Below are 15,054 nucleotides of genomic sequence, written 5' to 3'. Positions count from 1 at the left end.
ATGCAACCACCACGGTGAACAGCACACAGATGAGTGTAAATACCATTCACTCCCAGTTGTGTCTGCTCGCCTCACTGAAGGAGCAGTGGAGAGAAAGAGAATGCTAACATAAAACCAGGGAGCAGATAAGATGGAGCACTGCTCCTCTAGCATGATGATTATTTGCATGTGGGGCAAACAGGAGAGGAAAAAAGGGAAACTACAGAGTGCAAAACGCACCATGAACCCACCTCTGTCCCAGGTAATGACAGAGCAGAGCTGCAAAATGAGTAGGTGGGGAGAGACGTGTGGAAAGACAAGTGAGTTAAATAGGAGAGAGAGGAGGAAGGAAGAACTCACAGACAGATATGAAGTTATCAATTGCTCTTCTGACTTTTTATCTCAAGAGGAAAAGTTACCCAAAGTTTCCCTTGAAAGGAAATGTTCAAAAGGAGGATATCCTCAAATGTCTGGTGCTCTTTCATTGTAAGCCTAATTATCCCTAACATTTCTGTCAGAGCATGAGGCCTAAAAGAAGTGTTTTGTAAGAGGAAATACATAAAAGATGAAAAGAGTGGGGAATAGAGGAAATATTCACTTTGATGAGCATACATGTATGCTTCTTATGGATGTCTCTCCATGTGTTGTGTTTTCATTGCCCCTCCTCGTGTTCGGTGAGATTTTAAGGTCTTCTGGAATCTCCCAAATCTCTGTCGGCAGGAGGGCTGCTTTGAGAACAACCACATCCCAAGGGAAATGTATGATGGGAATGCTTTCATCCTTCAGGAAACCGTCTCTCTCTCTCTGTACGAAGTTATCATAACACCGCTGCCATAGATACACAGAGAGATTCTGCCCCTGAACAGATGGCAGGGTTCAGACGCTTCCCAACAAACGGAGCACCTCGTTTCCAAGAGGCGACTGTTTTCAGGTATAGCATGCAGGAGGACATAAATAAAAGCCTTTTTCTGTAAAAGTCTTTTCTTCTGATCATAGCACGGGGCTCATTAACAGCAACACTATGATCTGTGTGATCATCTCGGCCAGTCTCCTCTCTCACCTTCTCCCAGCTTTTCTGAAAGGTTAAGAGGGAGGGTGATTTGTTATAAACAGAGGATTAATCAGCTGTCTGACAACCACTTGGCTGCAGGACTGTGCTGATAACAGGTGCCTTTGTGCACAAAGTTGACGTAGACAAATTAACAGTATCTATATCCATTTATCTGATGCAAAGGTAAATTTAAATTGGAGAAAAGCAATGCCATGCAGATTTATCTTGCATGAGTCCACTTATTCCCTAAAATCTAAAATGAAGAATCTCATTCTAAGGACAACAGACAGATAGCTACATACTGTACATGTACAAACATGGTCTGATCACATTGTGAACACTCAACAACACAGACCAAACATGTGTTTATGCAATACACAGAAATAGCCAAATACACATACGCTCTACTCACAGCTAACATACTACAGCATGGAATCCCATATGATAATTTCCCTTGGTTGACATGCTGGAATTTTGATAAACCGAGCCAGGCTGAGAAGATGAATGTGACAGTGTTTGCAGGCGACTACTGCTAACATAGATGGAGTTTATTTGTCAGGACAGTCTGGCGTGAAAGTGAGGATATGGCCCAGTGATCTTCCTTGTTCCAGGTGAGGGCTTTGGCTATTACATTTAGTTTCATTACAGCAGCAGCTGACATCCCTGCTCAAGGGAGCCACAGCAAAACCATCCTCACACAGGTGACAGGGAGAGAACAGCACTTGAGTCTTTGATTTGATGTTTTAGAATAATCTAACAACCTAAAAAACATTTGTGCATCAAGGGGAAGTCGACTGGGCACACATGCTCATGTTAAGCAATGCAATGTGTCACATTCACACCTGCGAACAGCCAACAGTCACAGACTGTTGGCCACTGACCAGCTCTACTAGTGTAGCTGAAAGTTAAGCACACCTCAACAGCAGCTGTTGAATAAATGTAGAGCATGAAGGCAGTGGCAGTGCAGTGGAAACAAAATCAAAATTGGCATGCGTTTTTCAGAGGAAATATTGAGGAGATTAACCTTGGGAAAGCGAGCCAGGGACGCATCCTTATTCTGATGATGGGTCAGCAATTCCCACTTACCCTGTGGTAGCAAATCCTACCAATGTAAGTTATGTACTGTACAGCGGGTCACCTACTGTAGCAAGCGTGAATTATAACCCATTATGGATAACTGATCCTCATATACTGCTCTAGTAAGGTTGGCTCAGGTCACAAGGCCAACCAATTTCCCTCCTATATATATATATATATAAACACATATATATATATATATATATATATATATATATATATATATATATATATATATATCAGTAAAAACAGCTTAGTGATGAACAGCTTAGTGATGAATTAGATGATACGCAGGGATAAAAGGCTCTGTGAGCCTGTATTTACTTCCATCAAATCGGCCACGAGTGTATTTTTTTCGTGTCCCAGGGACACTTAGTGATTTCACTGAAGGTAAGACATTACAGTCAGGAATAATGGCACGACAACAGGCAAGCAAGGAAGCTCAAGGATCTTCTGCTGATAGATGGAGAGACTGTCAAATGCTGTGGAACACCGCTGATATGCAGCTAACTGCAACCAAGGGGGACCAATTAGTTATTAGGAACTACAATCATTCACACTTACCTGAAGATAGTGATTAAGTATCTTTCAACACCCCCCATTTTATCTAGGAGTGTGTGTGTCTGTGTGTGTGTGTGTGAGATACAGAGGGAGGGGGAGAGGTTGCACACACATCCCATCAGAGTTTGAGGTATGGTGATGAAGTATGGCAAACAGACCTTATCAACACAGAGTAAAGCTTTGAGGCCCTCTTCGCCCCATCTCCACCTAAACACAACAAAACAAACAGGGTGACCCCGCTTTAACCCCAGATCTGTCCATCCATCACCCCAGCACACACACACACACACACACACACACACACGCACACGCACACGCACACGCACACGCACACGCACACGCACACGCACCCCAAGGCCCATATCTCTTTCTGCACTGTCGACATCAGGCCTACCCTGTGGAGAGATTCATGCTGCTTTACTCCATTAACAGTTCCAGCTCACACACACAGTTCACACCATGAGCGCCCCAAACAATCTAGCAGAGCTCCCATATTGGAACAGGTTCATATGATTTATTCATTTTTAGAAATAAAAGTTTTGACAGCAAACTGTTTAAATTAAAGAGCTGAGTTTTTAAACTTTTGGATTTAATGGCTTTCCACCTGCTCGTTAACAAAGATGGAATATTAAATGTGTGCTGTGCTAAAAAGAAAAAAACATAGTTCCACAAGAATTTCCTGGAACACATTGACTGTGAAAATGTACTTTCCAACATTTACTAGGAATTTATCCTAAAGAGGTGAGAGAGCTATGAAAAGGCCTATCTTTTGACAACCAGTCTTACTGCCAATGTTCTGCCTCATCTCTTTTGTTTCTCAGTCTCTGTTTACCATACTGTATATCTAAACTATGGGTATCAAGCAGGGTAGTTTGATTCTCAAGACACCACACAGACAGATAGAAGATAAGGTTTCAGACAGTCAGACATGGTCAGTAAGGCAGAGGAAATCCCTATCATTTGTCCAAGGCCCTGCAGACGTATGTTCAAGCTCAAGTCTCAGCCCCCCTATCTCTCTCTTCGCTTGTCTCTCACTGGTTTAAGGTTCATGTAAGGGTGAGGGTTACTACCCCAACTCCCTTTCCAGTGACCCTTGCTCCCTACATGTCTCAGTGCAACAGACCCCCTCAGGGATTGACCTCTTTCCCCTCCAAACCCAAAAAAAAAAAAACACACATACATACATGTTGCTTTTATGTGCTCCGCAGGTGTTGCAACACACTGTCAAGCATACAAATCCCTGGCACATGCACACAAACACACTAAGAACACCAACAAAAGGGCCAGGACAGAGCAGGGTGATGGAACGGGCATTGTTCCTTTTCCAAGAACAAAAAGAGATAAAGGCTGACATTGCTTTTACTTTGCATGTTTTCCCAGCCAGTAAGACCTCTTTTGACAATACCTTTGCTGAGCCAAAATCAGGCCCCTCCTCTACCCCCTGGGCTTTTGATTCAAATAGCAGGTACGGTCTGTACCCTATTGTTCACAAATGGATTTAGAGGATTTAGACAGTGCTCGGTGTGCCAAAAACTTTCAGAGGATGTAATTATTGTAATTTGATCTTGAATGGCGTAACAACAGAAGAAGAACTAGCATTGTTGCCTGGTGGGAGGGCTTTTCAGGGCAAGGGGCCGACAGACCTGGGATGACCCTGATGCATAGAGAGAATGATCAGTCAAAAATGCCAGAGTGACTTTAAATCACCAAACATTTGACGGCTACGCCTGTCTCCTAGCACATGTGATGGAGAATATTTCACACTGCTGTCCAGGTCATAGGTGCATTCCCATTTACCTCTCACCAATCCCCACTGGATATAATCCTGGTTTTCTGGACCTTTTCAACCAAATAGTCCCAGTAAATAAAGAGCTCTAGAAAACCAAACTCAGCAACTATTTGTGTCTTTCATGACCAACCTGTCCTGAAATAGGAGTGCATGCTGTTACGCTTTAGCTGCACATGAATGCAGTTACCTTGCGCATACACACAGATAATGTTATTCAGGGCAGAGAAGCTCAATCAATTTCCATCATCCATAATCAATAACAGACCGCATTAAGTTTGCTCATCCATGAAAATGTGAGTGAAATGTGTGATTTTTAACCATATAGTATAGGGGTCATTGCAAGCAGTGCACTGTGCCCTGACCCAGCTGCTTCACCTCGCAGTGCGCTGGCAGCACCCCTGGGCCTGTGGTGGTAATGAGAGGGCAAGGGGACAGGCAGCCTGGGTTCACCCATGGAGCAGGGGGCAAGGGGCAAGCAAGAAAGGCCAAAGGATACGCAGGCCTCAGATGCATACTAAAAAGGCATCAATTACAAATTCCATTGCCAGCATTCTCTGTCAGTCCCATCACAGCTAATAAAATTGCCCTGTGATCCAAAAACCCTGCTGAGCACAGGAAATCTAGAGGGACACTTCTGCATATCTTAATGCCTCCGTCAAAGGCAGCACACCTCACCATTAACTGCTCTTGTCACCTTTAGTGGGGGAAGGTTGATTGGAGGAGGGAATTTCTTATCATCATGGACAAGTGGCAAAGGAGAGATGAGCAGAAGGAATACCTCATTGAATGTTTTAACACACAACAATAAATTAAAAACGAGTTGTATATTTAACCCTAACATATTTTGATTTTGTTTGATATGATGAGGATGAGAAAGAGAGTGTGTCTTGTGGGCTTTGCTCCTGCAACTGCAGTTCATTCCCCCACAGGACTGTGGGTTAAGTGACAGCTTGGGCCCATCACTAAGATGAATGGTTCTGTCCTGCACAAGGCCTTTTAATTAGCTCCACAAGCTGCCTCTTATGAGGAGCGCACACAAAGAAACGCACCCGCGCACACATGGTATTATGCACGTGTTCACAAACATGTGCCCACAAGCAAATGCACGGACGCATATATCAAAATACATATTGCAGGTTTTTGGGGAAGTTTAAATGGATAAATATTTTTGTGGAAAAACTATTTTTTGCTACAACATATTTCAAACACAAATACACAATGAAAACAAATAATTTTGATAAACCCCAGCCCACATCTATGGTATAACCAAAAAATGTGGGCGTTAAAAAGTCATTTCCGCTGAGTGAGATCAATCCATCATCATTTTAGTGGTAGAAAAGGGGGGATGGGTAGCAGTGGTGGATTGGGGGAGGCACTTGAGAGGCGAGCAGCCTGGCAACCAGACGGGTACCATCAAAACCGTGACAGGAAGCAAAAGATCCCACTCCTCCTCCTCTGGATCCTTTTCATTCCCTCCCTTTTCCCTACTTCTCCTCCTCTAAGAATCTTCCTCCACACATGGTTAGGAATGGAGAGCCCCATCCAGCATTAGAGCGTGGGTGGGGTTATAACAGGGCCTGGGAAGGCTACAAGGAACCACCGGGGCTGTTCCAATTACAGAGAGCCTGATACCAGATGATGAAGCTTGCGGCATCTCACATTAACATCCACCATATCCGCAGCATCTGCCCAGATGAAGGGCTATAGAGGGACAGTGAGCTCCACGTAAATACAGTACCATCCAATTAGTGGGGCTGCTAGCTATTCAGCATCATGTTGGTGGGTGGAAAAAAAGGAGACTGCCTTGAGTGGGACTCTGTCAAACCTGAGCTACTGAGCAAAGAAGCTGTAATTGTGCTACACGCTCTCATTAGCAAAAGGACCTCTACTGGCTGCCAATGTGTGTGTTCAAGTGGGTGGGATAGAGAGAAAAAGTGAGAGTCATAAAAAAAAATAATGACTTCTTTTTTTTTTATTCATCCAAAGACAGTCAGTGAAGTGCACATAATGGCTTGATCTGCCAAGCTCTTCCTCTGGAATGTTCCCCTTTTCTTCTCCAACAGGACTTCATGGTGCGTTCAGGTGCCCCTTGTAAACTCATGCTCAAATTTGGAGAATCGTGACACATCTAGTTTATATATACTATATACATTATATACTGGAATTGGAGGTTTTGACCAATTAAAAGTTTTACACTTAGAAAGTTGCTGGTGCACAATTTATTTAATTTTAATAACTAACAATTCAGTGAATTTATATCTATGAATTTATTTGTTACATTTTGTTTTACAAAGTTGGAAAAGCAATGTTAAAATCAAGCCTGATGTTGCCTTACAAATAAAAGAATGATCCCAGTCACCTTCACACAGTGAGGCCCACAGCTTATTAACTAAACACTGGTATCGGACACACACACACACACACACACACACACACACACACACACACACACACACACACACACACACACACACACACACACACACACACACACACACACAAAAAGCAGCAAAGGGGCTTACAGTACATCTGTCACACTGCTGGAGCAAACACCACAGCATCACAAGACACCACCAGCTGTTATGGAGCCTGACTCAAGGTTTGTTTATAGCCCATTGTTTTCTCTGCCATGTCGTTCGCTCCTCAATTTCAATTTACTCAGATACACGCTAACACAAAGGAGGGCAGTGGGTCAACGCCCACAGGCCTTTGAAGTGTGGGCTGAATGTTAGTTTAGACATCTGAGAGCAGCTTTAGAGTGAGTGTGTTCTCCCCTCTGCACTGCATCCATTTATTGCAGACATTTGGCAAGATATGGGACACTCAGAGCATGAGGAAGGGACAAGGCAATATCAGTCGTGCAGAAACAAAGGTGGAACAAGAGCCGCCTGATGGGGAGAAAAAAGTAAGCATACTTAAAAAAATACAAAATGAAACACTAATATTGAACACCTTGGAGTAGTATCTGTTTCTACCACTCATTTCCTAACCTGCTCCCCATGGAAATAAGACTCGTAATAAAATAAAATTCTTACTTTAAATACTGACAGTCCTATAAATCTGTCAGGTGAGTAACTGCATTCCATTCACTCAATCCTGACATTCTCTGTCTTCATGGAAAATGGTCTTAGCTGCCGGGCAAGTCAAACAGATTTGATTTCACTCATATCTAGTAACAGTACGTTTTTCTTTCTCCTGCGTTGGCTGTAACAGAATATGCCTTGTTCCCCTTGGCCTCGGGAGAAATCTTCTGCCTAGCAGGGCTAGAGATGGACGGAGAGAACCCTGACTGACTGTGGCTGGCGGCGGGTCTGTGGGGAGCGGGCTCATCAGCAGTCTACTGGAGAGGGCAAGAGGGATGGATGGTTAGATAGAGGGGAGGGGCAAGGGAGGTAGGCAAGGGGGAAATCAATAAGCCGGCCAAGTGTATCCTTTCAGTGGTATGAGCTGGTCCAAATTTCCCTTTCACATAAAGGCATGGTCCACAGCACTCCAATCACAGAAACACTCAGAAAAAAAGATATCTTGAGACAGATATTATAGACAATCTTGGGAGGAGAAAGAATCCAATCATACACACACTAAGTCGACAACTTTTCGGAGTTTTGCAGCAAACAGCTATCCCAAACTTATTATTGTGAGAAGGTTATAGTGCTAGAAATATCTACAGGCGTAAAATCACAGCAAAACCAATATTACTGAAGGAGCCACGGGGTGCTTCTTAGAACACACCCACATAGAGTGGTCTCCTAAGGGGGGATTTATTTATTTAATTAAATACACATACTTACTCTATTTTCTTTTGTTTCCTCACATTGGCATTTCTTGCCAGGGTGTCCCAGTGTGCATCTAATCCTTCTGTCTCTGAGTTGTCAGTATGCTGAAGAACTATACTGTGGAAAATATTAATTCCTGATTATGATGACATAGAAGCTGGACTCCTGGGGGATGACGGTAAAAGACAGCATCCGCTGAGAAGTGCCCCGATACTTCTTTTGAGACAACTCAGGAAAACAGGAAAGAAGAGCTCTTTCTTCAACTGAAGAAGTTATTGTGCATTTCAAGCTGGAGGCAAAATATTTCACGCAGTCTGACAAATTCTGGATTGTAATCCCACTGTTAGTCATGTGTTCAAAGGGCATCTCTGTTACCACAGTCATCGAGAGAGAATGCATTAGTCAAGCAGACATTAGGACACTTAACCTCTGCCCACAGAGTCAGCAAATGGCCTAATCGATTTCTTAAGATCAGTAAAGAATGGTAAACAATAGCCGACAATCACTACGAGCTCTGTGCGGAGGGCAAGACCAAAAGCCTCTCCTACAAGGTCAATATTGGAGCCACTCTACGCTGATAAGGAACCAATGGGTGATTAAGTGAGAGCAGAGGCGATGAAGAGGTGACACTGTGGTACTTTCAAGCCTGATTCATAAAGAAGATGACCTCACATCCTGTTTATGATTGTCCATCCAGCCAGGTTCAGAGTCCTGAATCTAGGTGGATGGGTAGATAGTTTGACTAAAAAAAATAGGAGATCACAAAATGGCCCTGGAGCTGCCTAATACAACCTAGATGTCCAAAGTGGCAGCTAAAATCATTCATTCTGACTCTTGTCAACAAAGCCATGTCACTGTTATTCAGGCTTCATCTATCTGAAAGGGCCATGTTTGATGAAAGGACAGCTGTCACAGTGGGGGACCGGCACAAGTAGTTTGATGACAGAGTGATGCTGGGAGAAAAGGAGGTCATGTAGCTGAGAGGCACTTAGGAGCCATGGACCAAGGGGGCCAGGATATTGTTCGTCAACACGACTAACCCCACGGGGCTCACAGAAAACAGTCTGGCTCTCATTTAGCGTGTCCCTGTCTCTCCTATTGGAACCACAGTACAACAAACATACCAGCACTTAAAAATGGATATATTCAAAATAGAGAATAAGTGATATGCTGCAGGTTTTTCATTCCACAAATAATGTGTCACTTGGAACTGGATGAGTCAAACAATACTGATCAATCTTCAGATAGCTTACACATTTGTGAAAAGATGAAACTCAAACGGTCTCCATGGAGACATTGGGTAATATTTGCATGTTTATACCGTATGCACACACCACAAATAATACAAATCATATTTTTATTGGAGTACCAACAACATAAATGGAAACATCTGCTTAAAGTTGTGCCAGACAATTCATTGTGTGAGTCTAACTAAACAACATTATACTGGAATATGACACGAGTCTCCCATTCTAACTTCGACTCCATAAATCTAGTCTGTTTATCAGAGTAAAATTCATGTTTCAACACTCTGATTATAGGAAGTGACTAATAGAGACACAAACAAAAAACAGCTACATTTACTAGATCCTGATACAGGAAAGCACCAAAGACTGGCCGGGTTGTTAAACATAAGCATGCTATCCACAGTTCACGGATATTTATAGGAATATACTGTATGTTTCAATCTTCCAGTTTTCACTGCTATTTGAAGCCAACAATGTGTAAATTGGCTAGCATAATCTAAAGACTTAAAATAAAGGAAATGTTGAACAAGCCAAGACATTGAAATTTAAACCTAGACAGTAGCAGAAGAAAGCACAGCAAACACTGGCATGCGTCTTGTTGGTTTAGAGTAACATGCAATCAACTTGTTTTCTCATCTTCATATTTTTTCCTGACAAGGGCTTGCAAACAAAACCGCCTCATTCGAACAATAGAGCCACGATTGTCGTGGGCATGAAGTGAAACGTATCTGTCATGTAGCCCCGATCCAGAATACAGCACTGAAGCTTTGAGAAGTAAAAGAAAAGACAAAAAAAATGTCCCTCCGGTACAATGGCGGCCTTTGTCAAACTGCAGGCTGATACATAGCAAACAAAATGGTAAATGTTTGAGCAATGAAACCGAATCCTTGTTCGTCGCTCAAAGCAAGGCCCAACCTGCTGAGCTGTTTGGCAGGCTTTTTAAGTGGCTGGGGAGAGGAGAGGAAAGCAAAGGAAAGTGGTGGAACATGCAAAAAACATCTTCAATGCTTTAAAAAATACTAAACTATCAATTCAAACTCTTTCTCACTCCATCAACACTCATCTTTTCATTTGGTCTGGGGAGTTGCTTGTAGCATGCATTTTGAATTGCTAACCAGATGAACCTACAGTATTTCCACATTTGGTCCTTGAGCGACCAACCTCCAGTATGTTTTTGACTTTTTGGTTAAGGTCACATGCTTTATTTGGATTTGGGCCCCTGATCTCAGACTGCCAACACATACAGTACAAATCCATACGTCACTGAGCTGGCTCATTGAAGGACCAAAGGCAGGGAGTGTTTCTTTAGTCCAAGTGAAGAAAAAGCTGAGATGATGGAGGCTTTGCACAGGACAGATAATGACTACTCTTTGGTTGTCGATTCTATCTAAAAAGGTCTATAGATTTTGATGAGGGCTTTCCAACATGAATGGACTTTGATATTTACATGAGGAAAGCCAGGCCATTGCTCCTATCTCAAGGGACCATGATCTGGTACCAGCTTTTGACATACTTGACCAGATTCAGAGCTGTGGCGGTGTTCACTCACCCACTGAGAATATCCAGATTTATCCTCTTTCACAAAATCTCAGGCAGGGATACAAATTACATGTGACATCACATTGTAAAGACATTGAGCAGAACGGCAGCATGGAAGGAGGCATGGACAAGAGGAAGAAGAAGATGAAAGGAGGCACCAAGATGTCACAGTGAGTCTATTGTGGATTTTTTTTTTTTTTCAAGACCCAACCCTATAGTAGAGGGAAATCAACCGTGCCTTCCTGTGCCTGTCTGGTAATGAGGGTGTCCAACCAAGCTAACAAGTACCACCCAAACAGACCAACACACAGCCAAACACATGCAAAGCATGCATTGTCAAGACATTTTTACTACAGAAAGCAGCTTTGCTTAGTCTACCTATTCACATTGTATAGTCCTGGTCCATAAATAGAAGCGGCCAAATGGTACAACATAAACTTAAGACCGAGTTGTGTCCCTCAGCAGCATCTGCCACGGAGTAAATCTGCCCACAGCCTGCAGCTGTCAACAGGAAGCCCAGAATGACCTCCACAGACACACACACACGCTCAGAGTCAGACACACACACACACACACACACACACACACACCAGTCTTTCATCTGTCCACGATTGGCCCAAGTCCAGCACTATACATGTGACCCACTCTCTTATAATAAAAGTTAATATTCAATCTTGTTCAACACCACTCTGGGTTATTATTACAGGAAAATAGAATTAGTGAAATAAATTCTAGAATAGAAATGTAGAAATAAGCAAATGAAAAAGGGCATTTGGACATTGTGTAAACACATGCTATATTTAACTATAGTGCCTGGCCATATACCCCGTAGCAAAGTGCCGACAAATGCACGTTCTCAAAGGAGGGAAAGGTTTCTGGTTTTTGTCAGTGCAATAGCTGCTAGCACCTCGAGTGCCGTGTCTAGATTGTCCGTTTGCTCATATTTTCCCTCAGCCTGTTGGCGGAAAATTTACAAGAACGTTTTTAACAGTTTGTTATTTCATGGGCAGGCAGAGTCAGTTTTGCTGAGAGCCTTGTAAATGTCTTTTAGGACCTCCGATAATCAGGGGGACTGTAGGCACTTCAGAGAGTGGAGTACATGAAAGTAGCAGTTTCTAATAATCTATCACAGAGAGACAGAGGGAAAGGAGTAAAGTAATCGTGGTATACAGTATACTGTACTGTACATGTGTGACCGCCCCCTATGATTGGGGCAAAACAAATATCCAGTTTTAGTGAATTGTGTTTCATCATTTTCTATTTTCACCATCATATCATGAAGATAATACAGCTGCAGTATTTACTGTACAGATGGGTTTTAGAAAAAGTGACAGCTGAAGCAACTGCCCTACCAATGACATCTTTCATCAGTCTTCATTAAATAGACAAGTGAACTGAACAGAGTCAACACCCTTGGTAAAACAGGAACATGTAGACATACACACGCGTGCACTCTCAACACAAACCAGTGCAGTCTAGACAGACCAACAGCGATCCATTAACAGTAATGAGTGTATACTAGTCAGGGGGATCTCAGGGTTTGACAGCAGTAGAAAGACACCCTGTTTCAGTGCCAACCTGCCATCTGCCCCCAGCACTGGCTGAGTTAATGAGGAGATTAGGCCCGCATGCACAGCCCTGGGACAGGGCCCCTACCCTGCCACCAGCAGGAGCCCACCACACCACCAGTTCAATATGGAAAACATGACAGAGGTAAGGTGGGCTACTGCCCACATGCTGAGCAGAAACCCCTCTGTCTGTCAACGTGCAAGGGCATGTGGGTTGTCTGTTTGGCCATTCCTTTATGGATGAGATTGTGTTTGTGTGTGTGTACCTGCATATGCAAAGGACATGTGTGATTACGTTTCATGGACGTACTAATAAAGGACTAAAAATCTGAACATGAAGCGCTCGATGCAGGGAACAGTGGGGATCTCGGGGACTCTTTTCTCATCTGGCACAGACAAAAGAGCTGCCTGATTAAAGGAAACCAGGAGGCAAAGTAAATCTGCTCACCTGGAAAAGATTAACATGAGGAGAAAGGGACAATCTGTTGAACCAAGCAGGAATATGTTAGCACCACTGTTAGGCAGTGACCCCAGCCAGCACTGGGAGCACACCACTGTTTACACCCAATACACCCATCAGCAGTCCCAAACCATCTCTAGAGACTGCAAACCCTGAGGCAGCCGGCCCCTTTACACCAGCCCACAGGGAGCACAAGGTTCCCTCAGGCCTTGCCAGCTAGTAGGGCTGGGATTTTCATTTATTGCAATTCGATAGTATTGAGTATTGCGATTTTCTTCTCCTTCTTTAAAGGAACACGCCGACTTATTGGGACTTTAGCTTATTCACTGTAATCCCCAGAGTTAGACAAGTCGATACATACCCTTCTCATCTCCGTGCGTGCTGTAACGCTGCCTGACGCATCATTAGCTTAGCCTAGCACAGATCCTGCAGGTAACTGGTTCCAACTAGCCTACTGCTTCCAATAAGTGACAAAATAACGCCAACATGTTCCTGTTGACATGTTGTGATTTGTAGAGTCACAGGGTGTACAAATAACAAGGTCACATGACACACAGCCATCTTCTAACCGTATACATACTGGGAACTATATTCTCAGAAAGGTGAAGCACTGCTACTTCTGCTACTTGGGCGGAGTGATTTTCTTGCGGCACCTGAGAAGCCCAGAGCAGTTTCGCCTTTCTGAGAATATAGTTCCCAGTATGTATACGGTTAGAAGATGGCTGTGTGTCATGTGACCTTGTTATTTGTACACCCTGTGGCTCTACAAATCACAACATGTCAACAGGAACATGTTGGCGTTATTTTGTTATTGGAAGCAGTAGGCTAGTTGGAACCAGTTACCTGCAGGATCTGTGCTAGGCTAAGCTAATGCTGGGGGCGTCAGGCAGCGTTACAGCACGCACGGAGATGAGAAGGGTATGTTTAACAAAAACAAAAGTTGAATAATACACTTCAAGAGACATTTCTAAAAACTAATTGTTTTCTAAAAAGAATGTACATTACGTCAGTCAGTCACTTTGACTTGTATTTAATTTGTGAAATAGTACATAACATGGATTTTCGACATTTTTTGCTTCCTCTGTTTAGCAGGAAACAATGTATTAAGGCAAATCATTGGTAAAAAAATAAATATTGATTATTTGTCACCTCCACTCAACATACGAGGCTGAGGTAGTCTTCTGTTGCAGAGGTGAAGTAGGGAGAGCGACGGAGATAAAATTACCTTAAAAAAAGGCTGATTACAAAATAAATGAACAGATAAATAAATAAATCCACTGACCTTGGGTGCAATTAGCCTGTAATTACTCCACACTATGTGCCATGGGAGATACATTAATTAAAAGAGAATAATGGAAGGCAACACGGGAGGCTTTGAACGGAAATACCTGCCAGCATGAAGAGTTCTGTGTGAAGAACGCTGTGTGTGTTAACCGTATGTCATAATGTAGTATGGAGTTGGTGTGCCGGGGAAAAAAGACACAAAATGAAAGTATACATCATGAGAAAAAAAGAGGTTGGCAGTGTGACCAGCACTCAAACCTCATGAAACTCACAATTTATTATTATGTGTTTGGGAAGTAATGAAATGTGAAATCACAAAAACTACTAATATGCCACCGAAAATGCCTACCATTATAGGTATTATCCGCAAACATCTACCAGCACTCATGCTGGACATTTTAATTTAAACCTTTCATGCCCAATATTGCCTCCTGACCACAGCGAGGAAACTTTAACGACTAGTCAAATTGGGTCTTGGCAAAAATGTTAATTTGCCGTGTCCCCCTTTTACTTGGTCTGTGTCTGAGCTTGTTTCTGTCCACAAACTGCTGCTGGTTCTGCATGGACGTTATTCCATTATTCTTTCCTTTACAGCTGTGGAAACCATCATTATGTTGCCCACCAACCACGCTACAGCACTCCTCTGAGGGCCAGAACAGAGACACAATCCAGTCCATATACACATCCAAGGGTCAGACGTAACCATAAACTATCATTTGGACC

The 15,054-nt window shown here is 43.0% G+C and overlaps 1 protein-coding gene across 4 annotated transcripts in view; it reads right to left on the bottom strand.

The window, feature by feature from the left end:
* Positions 1-15,054, bottom strand: part of robo1 (roundabout, axon guidance receptor, homolog 1 (Drosophila)) — a 294,093-nt gene that overhangs the window by 82,512 nt on the left and 196,527 nt on the right. The gene's annotated exons all lie outside the window — the stretch shown is intronic.

This window comes from Perca flavescens, chromosome 3 (genome assembly GCF_004354835.1).
Source record: "Perca flavescens isolate YP-PL-M2 chromosome 3, PFLA_1.0, whole genome shotgun sequence".
NCBI lineage: Eukaryota > Metazoa > Chordata > Actinopteri > Perciformes > Percidae > Perca > Perca flavescens.
This window is presented reverse-complemented; position numbering and strand designations above follow the sequence as displayed.